Source organism: Helicoverpa zea, chromosome 19, assembly GCF_022581195.2.
Source record: "Helicoverpa zea isolate HzStark_Cry1AcR chromosome 19, ilHelZeax1.1, whole genome shotgun sequence".
In the NCBI taxonomy this organism is placed as follows: Eukaryota; Metazoa; Arthropoda; class Insecta; order Lepidoptera; family Noctuidae; genus Helicoverpa; species Helicoverpa zea.
Genome location: NC_061470.1, coordinates 2914498 through 2921655, shown reverse-complemented (window position 1 = coordinate 2921655; position 7158 = coordinate 2914498).

The following is a 7158-nucleotide window of genomic DNA, read 5'->3' as shown; positions in this document are numbered from 1 at the left end:
TTCAATTAAATATATGTTTAGGTACTTCGAGGCGTACTTAATGGCGGCTCGGAAAATTATAGGGACGCTGCCTATAAACCATTTTTTATGTACCTATCCGGAAATTGATAGTTTTTATCGTAATATTTATTGCTAAAAACATGCCTATACAATTATTTTTTAATTTATAATATGTAAAAAAGGGCCTTTTTATAATTCCCTTGCAAACCAAAAGTCATCTCTATAGACTCTATACAATATACCTACATACATTTTTAATGTAAAAACCCAGTTTCGTTTTGACATAAAATTCTGCAGTAAGAAAAGTTGAAGATGAGAGAGAATGTTGATGTTTTAATTTTAGTGGCAGAGAGGGATGGGTGCACAAAACATATTCGCACAATCTCAAATAAAATTGGAAACAGCAGTAAGAAGAATTTGTAATATAGTACAGAAATTAATCGAAGTTATACTTCATTTATTTATTAGATGAACGCACCCTAAATAATTTCGGATCTTATTATCTATGACAGACTGTGTTGCTATTTGATTTTGCATAAATACTCGAAAAAATTGGAGATATTGCGATTGCAAATTCTTAAATCTGTTGCATATACATTTATTAGGTACAGTCAGCCTCAAAAGTAGCTAAACATCGGAATTTTGAAAACTGGTTTACATAAAGTCCATAAAGTCGATAACTTACTAAAATATTCACCTACTTTATATAAAAGAATGTTAAGTAAATTTTAGCGTTTATTTTATTAAGAAATTCTAATGCACTAGCCGATTTCCGGCATTTTCACCCGCATCCCGTGGGAACTACTGCCCGTACCGGGATAAAATAGAGCCTATGTTACTCGGGAAGAGTGTAGTTTTCCAAAAGTGAAAGAATTAAAAAAAATGTTGGGGTCGGCTTCCAGTCTAACCGGATGCAGCTGAGTACCAGTGTTTTACAAGGAGCGACTGCCTATCTGACCTCCTCAACCCAGTTACCCGGGCAACCCAATACCCCTTGGTTAGACTGGTCTTATTCTTATTTATAATGGTATTATATAAGTATAGATTACGTTGTTATTCACACTGGAAAACGACGATATGTAAACCTACTTTTAAAGCTGACTGTACGTACAATGTACTTCATACTTGTTCAAGTCATTCCTTGCGCATTCACAAAATTACATCAATATCTACGCGCGCCCCTCCTAACAAAACGTCAGTCAGTACCTATCTATATAATAAACTACTCTATGGTCAGCACAGAGTACTTTTTATATTATGAAATAGAGGTCCAACTCGACTACCAAACTAAGTAAGACAAGTGGCGCCTTCTGAACGCAGGTTTAAGAAACTATTTGTCAATATATATACATATAGCTACATAAAGCAGTGGTTACTGGGTCTAGGTAGATTTTTGTTTCTTTTTGTTTAATATTTATAAGATGTTTTTCAATAAATAAAACACTGATAACCTTTAATATAATTTATTTTTTTCTTTTAAAACATTTCATGTATAATTTTTTCGCTTTTAGCTTATAGGAATCCGTATCATCATCACACTCTCTCCTATTTATTAATATTTTATTAATATCTTTACAGTAATTGTAAATAAAGAATCTGCAGGATATATTGATTAAAAAGTCTATTAATTTTTCTTTATGAATTTCACATTTTATGAAATCGAATTTCAAATGTATAAATATTAATGTTTTGATGAAATCTTTTAAATATTTTTTTTCCAAACATTTTTTAATTATTGTGTAATTTATATCCTGCAGATTCGAAACACAATTTAAGAGAGAGTCGCTGGGACTGCAAAGCCATTTTTTATTAGCATACTCTCTATATTTTAAATAATCGTGTTCCTGATCGGACATTAAATTTTTTTTACATTCACTACAACCCTTGAAGACTTTCTTCTTAGCGGTTTTAATAAAATAACCGCTAACATATTGTAGCCCCCCAATTATACGGGGGTCGCTTTTGTCTTCAAGGGCTGTAAATTCAATGTCCGGAATCTCAGAGAGCTCACAATTTATTTGTTCTTTGCAGGCCCCGCTTGTGATGAGAACTTCATGCAAAGCGTGGCAATTATCTGCCTCACAATTTGTCCCTGGGGCATGGACACTAGATAGGCTGTTTATTAAAAGGCTGCTAAATGCTGCTTCAAATCCATCTGGAGTAGGGTTTACGTTGCGGCATCCTTGACTCCTTATCGATCCAAAAAAATTTTCTATTGGATCCTGATTCAGATGCCGCAACCAAACCGATGTCACTCCGTACTTCGCAGCAATTTTTTTTAAAAGCAGTTCTATTCCTTCTAGTGTCCATACCCAGTTACTTAAGGTGGGAACATACTCCACATTCGAGGTTTTTACATTCACAAATTTCATATTTTTTAAAAATATTTTTGCCTCCATCCATGTTTTGTGATGTATTGAGTTCGGCGTCGCAGGTCCCAGCAGTGGTTTACTGTGCTTCCTTTTCCCGAAGCTTCCGTTAATGGAGTCAAAAAGTTTGTCAAAAAACAAGATGACGTCCGCTGTATTTTGCGCATCTTGAGAGATTATTCCTTTTTCTGCAAAAAAATAAGAAAAAAAATATTAATAAATATTCCTCACACGTTCTTACAACGCAATCTAGTCCCAAACAAAGCATTGCTTGCTTGTAATTTGGGTACAGCAGACAACCAATAAATGAACTTATATAAATATAAATATTTTATAAATAACATAACATAGTGTACATATGTAGAAACACCCACACACATAAATGTTTGACTTATGCGGGAATCGAACCCGCGACCTCCTGTGGCAGGCAGATACACTGGCTACTATGGCATCTAGTCATCAATAAGAAACTTGTTATTATTAAATCTGAACTGGGAGCAGTTTTTAATTTGTGAAAACTTTTCTTGTTCTTCAGATTAGCATGGTTAAGAAAACATACAAACAAAAAAATCTTCAGCTTTATAATATATAAGTATCGATAAAATAATGCAATGTGAAAACATTATGTAATAAAGTTTATTTACCTGCTAGGTAGCCCATATTTGATGCTACAGTTTGGCTGAATAGTTGCGTAGCAAATTTAACTTTCATCCGTGGAATTTTACTGGGAATGCAGTGGGAGTCTGTTAATTTTGGCACCAGTCTTATGCCTTTGTAGCCTGGGTTTTCTTGGTGCAGTGCAGTTATGTGTTCCCACTTTGCCATTAGCATTTTGTTGTCTTTTTTATATAGTAGATTTTTCGTTATTAAATTATTTCTTATACATTTCATTAAGTGAGGTGGGTCATACAAGGGAATGATTTCCTGTTTATTTATTAAAATAATATTTCCCTCAGGTTCTTCTGATTTTCTTAACAGAATACCTCTTGTTTCTTGTAACAAGAATTTAATGCAGTTAACATTATTTGTTCCTTGGTCGCACACTGTTGCTACCACATTAAGACCAGCATTTTGTAGTTCTGTGATGACAGCCTTTAATTGTTTTGCCAGTTCTGGTCCCTTTGTGGCAGACTGAGAAAATGTGTATGCAACGGGTTGCTTATAATTTTTTATAAGTCCTCTTATCATAAATACCTGCGCATGATCTGCATACTCAGGCAGTGTCTCTTGCCCATTGGTTACAAACCCACTCACTCTGTCCTTCCTTTCATTGTATGCCACATTCGGTTTTAGTGACATTTCGTCAAAAAGAACCACACATAATTTGTGCTCTGGTTTCATTTTAAGTGTGGCTTTTTTTATTTGTGCCATCAAATTTTTATTGATACCAGCATTTATATCTGCCATATTAATTAATTTTATTAAAATTTGGCGTGATGGCAGGATAAAGATTTTCCTCAGGAATCTGTATCCTTTTGGGCTTTGCTTGAGGATAGTCAAAGCTACAATTTTTTCCTCTAATGTGAAACGCCGGCCTTTTTTTTCCTTTTTGTGCTCCCTGAACTGCAGCAAAGTTAAAATTTTTGATGTGCTAGACATTTTGTCTAGAGTTTCTAAAAATTGAGGGTTTGTAGTAATATTTTGCAGGGCCTTGATCTTGATTGCCTGCTTTTTAACCTTGCTACGGCATTTGCTGAGTTTCACACCAACTTGCAGCATTTTCTGATACAGAGCACGCTCAGTTTTCGTAACAGCAACCTGTTTTACCGCCTTCTTACTAACACATTTAACTTTGCGATGCACTGAAAAAATAATAAGAATCATATGAATAAAAATTGCAGAATTTAAGAGTACATATGAGTGAGATAGCATCAAAGCTAGTTGTGTGTGAAAGTATCCCATGATTGAAATATGTATTAAATCTATAAATCAGTACCTAGTTAATAAACCATGATAGTGAGTGTAACAAGCAAACTCAGCTTTGAAGTTATTAAGTTTGATTACAATTGTGTTGCTTACCAAGATCTTTCACCACCTCAACATTTTCTTCTTCACTATGAGGCTGTCTATCACTGTGTACAGACTGAGATTCTGAAGTGACAGGATCTGAAAGGTCATTAACATATTTGGTAAGAAATGTGTGCCTATTATATACAAACCAATTAAGCTGATGATCATTACCATCATCATGAATGTAGCAGTTCATATTGAGTAACCATTATTTGAATCATATTGAATTAATTAAAGCCAGCCCACTACTAGACAAAGTTACTTTTTCTTTTATATAGTTTATAATATCAACTAGCGACCCGCCCCGGCTTCGCACGGGATAACAGTATTTCCCCAGTATTTAATGTATGTTATTATACATAAAAACCTTCCTCTTGAATCACTCTACCTATTACAAAAAACCGCATCAAAATCCGTTGCGTAGTTTTAAAGATTTGAGCGTTCATAGGGACATACAACATGACACATGACAGAAAAAGCGACTTTGTTTTATACTATGTAGTGATAAGGATGTTAACATTTTAGGACTTATGCATATGACATATAAATGTAATTTAACAAACTGTATTTCATCAATCACTCTTGTCTTAAGGGATAGGTTTATAGAGAGGCTAGTTTACTTTAATTGTTTGCAAAATTATAACTCAGGAACAACAAAAATAATTCAATTTAAGATGATTTTAAGGTAAATTAGCACATTTATCGAGAGAGGCTACATTTTATCCGGGCGCATGAAGGAGTTCCAGGACAGAATATGTGTAAAATAATTGCTGATTAAATGCTTGTATGTAGGATCACTCACCAAGATTCTCTTTCATTTGTACATCTTCAATTGAACCTTGTGAGTGTATATGTAGATGCGCAGGTTCTGTAAATAATAATATTCAGTGATTAGTATATGTTATTATTACATCATTTATTGCTAGTGTCTATCTATCAATTACACTATATGCTGTCCGCATGGGTGCCGCATATTATGCACAAATATGTTGACATTATTGAAAAGAAACAAGTATTAAACAAAACAAAGTAATACAAAAGTAAATTATTTCAGACATGGTAATGGTTTTTTGTATGCCTAAGTGAGAGTAGTAGAAATCATAATTGACATGTACCTTGAAAACTAGACGTTATGGATACCACATATTATGTTTGGAACATTTGATCTATGATTCATTACCTATTCATTCAGTCAAGAGGGTACCAAAATTGTGTAATGCAGTGCTATTTAAGTATTACAACAAATTAAAAATAGCAAAGGATTTTTGGTAAATGTGACATTCAAGTTACTCAATTTCAGCCTAATTTGTAGGAATAAATGATCTTTGAAATAACTTCACTCAAAAATGGCTGGACCGATTTGGTTGAAATTTGGTATGTAGATAGGTGATACCCTGGATTAAGACATAGGCCACTTTTTATCAATACACCATGCGGACGAAGCCGCAAGTGGAAGCTAGTACATACGTAATGTAAATGTATGTATGTATGTATAAAAATGAATTGCTTGTTTATATGTATATGATAAAATATACCTTTTGATGTAGACGGTCCTGAAATCTGAAGAGGTCTTAGTGCTCTTTTTTCAATGCTGAATTTCGAGCAAGATAATCCTGTAAACAACGATAAAATAATATGAATTATAAATATAGTAAATTTTGAAATGTAATATAGAAACTCTTGTATGACATACTGCGTACATACAGAAATTGTGGCTCCAAAGAAATCTCTATTCAGATGTTTTAGACTTACTGCAGCTTTTCATTTTGTGATTTGGAAAGTTTACTTTAAACTCAAATAACATGACTGTTTATTTCTTTCTAACATCAACTCTAGAAATTTGAGACTTAGGTACTCTTTAAGGTAAACAGGTACCTTAATTTGGGTATTTTACTAAAACTAACCTGGCATGTTTTTTGTAGGTACAGCTCCTTTGGCAAGTCGGTTATTCCGGCACCAATATTTTGGTTCGAAATGATCATTACAGACGCGGCGGTATTTGAAAATATGGTTATTTTCAAGTTGCAAAATGTCACCACCAATATGAAAGACCCATGTATTAAATAGCTGCCTATCCTTATCTGGATTAGGGAATTTATGTAAATACCCCGTAGTGTCTGAAAAAAAGGGTAACAAGTTAGAATTCAGTGGAGTCGTGACAAAATGACGACTATTTGTTTTAAGGATGTTGATAAATGCTTACCTAAGCCATTTGTACATCCGGGAACACAACACTTTCTATTAGACATGATAAATATTAATTATCACAAAACGGGTCAACGAGTCCTATCTCAAGCACAAAATTCACAAGATTTCGATCACCTCAAGCACAAAATCGACACGGCCGAAGGAGCAGAGGCTCAACTTAACGGACTTAGGTGGATAAAGCACTAATAGGGATAAAAATCTGGAAAAACAAACAAGACACCGAAAAGCACTTCAGCGCAAACCGGCAGCCAAATTTGTTTGATTGACAATTTTTGCATAATGTTGCATGTAGAAAATGGATTTAATGTTGCCAGTAGAAAATAAATTCTTGAATTTTATTTTATTTCTGGCTAATTGATAATAAACATTAAATTTTAGTAATTGCTTCAATATGCAACTCAAAATTTTTATTATTTATTTTTTTATTTTAGCTGAAAAAAAAGATAGGGTAAGAGTAGAACCAATAAAAGATGTGATAGCGCCCTCTTACACACCTAAGCATAACTACTACGCAATCGCGCATCATCGTCATTACAAATAACGCCATCTATATTTCAGTTTCTTTAATATC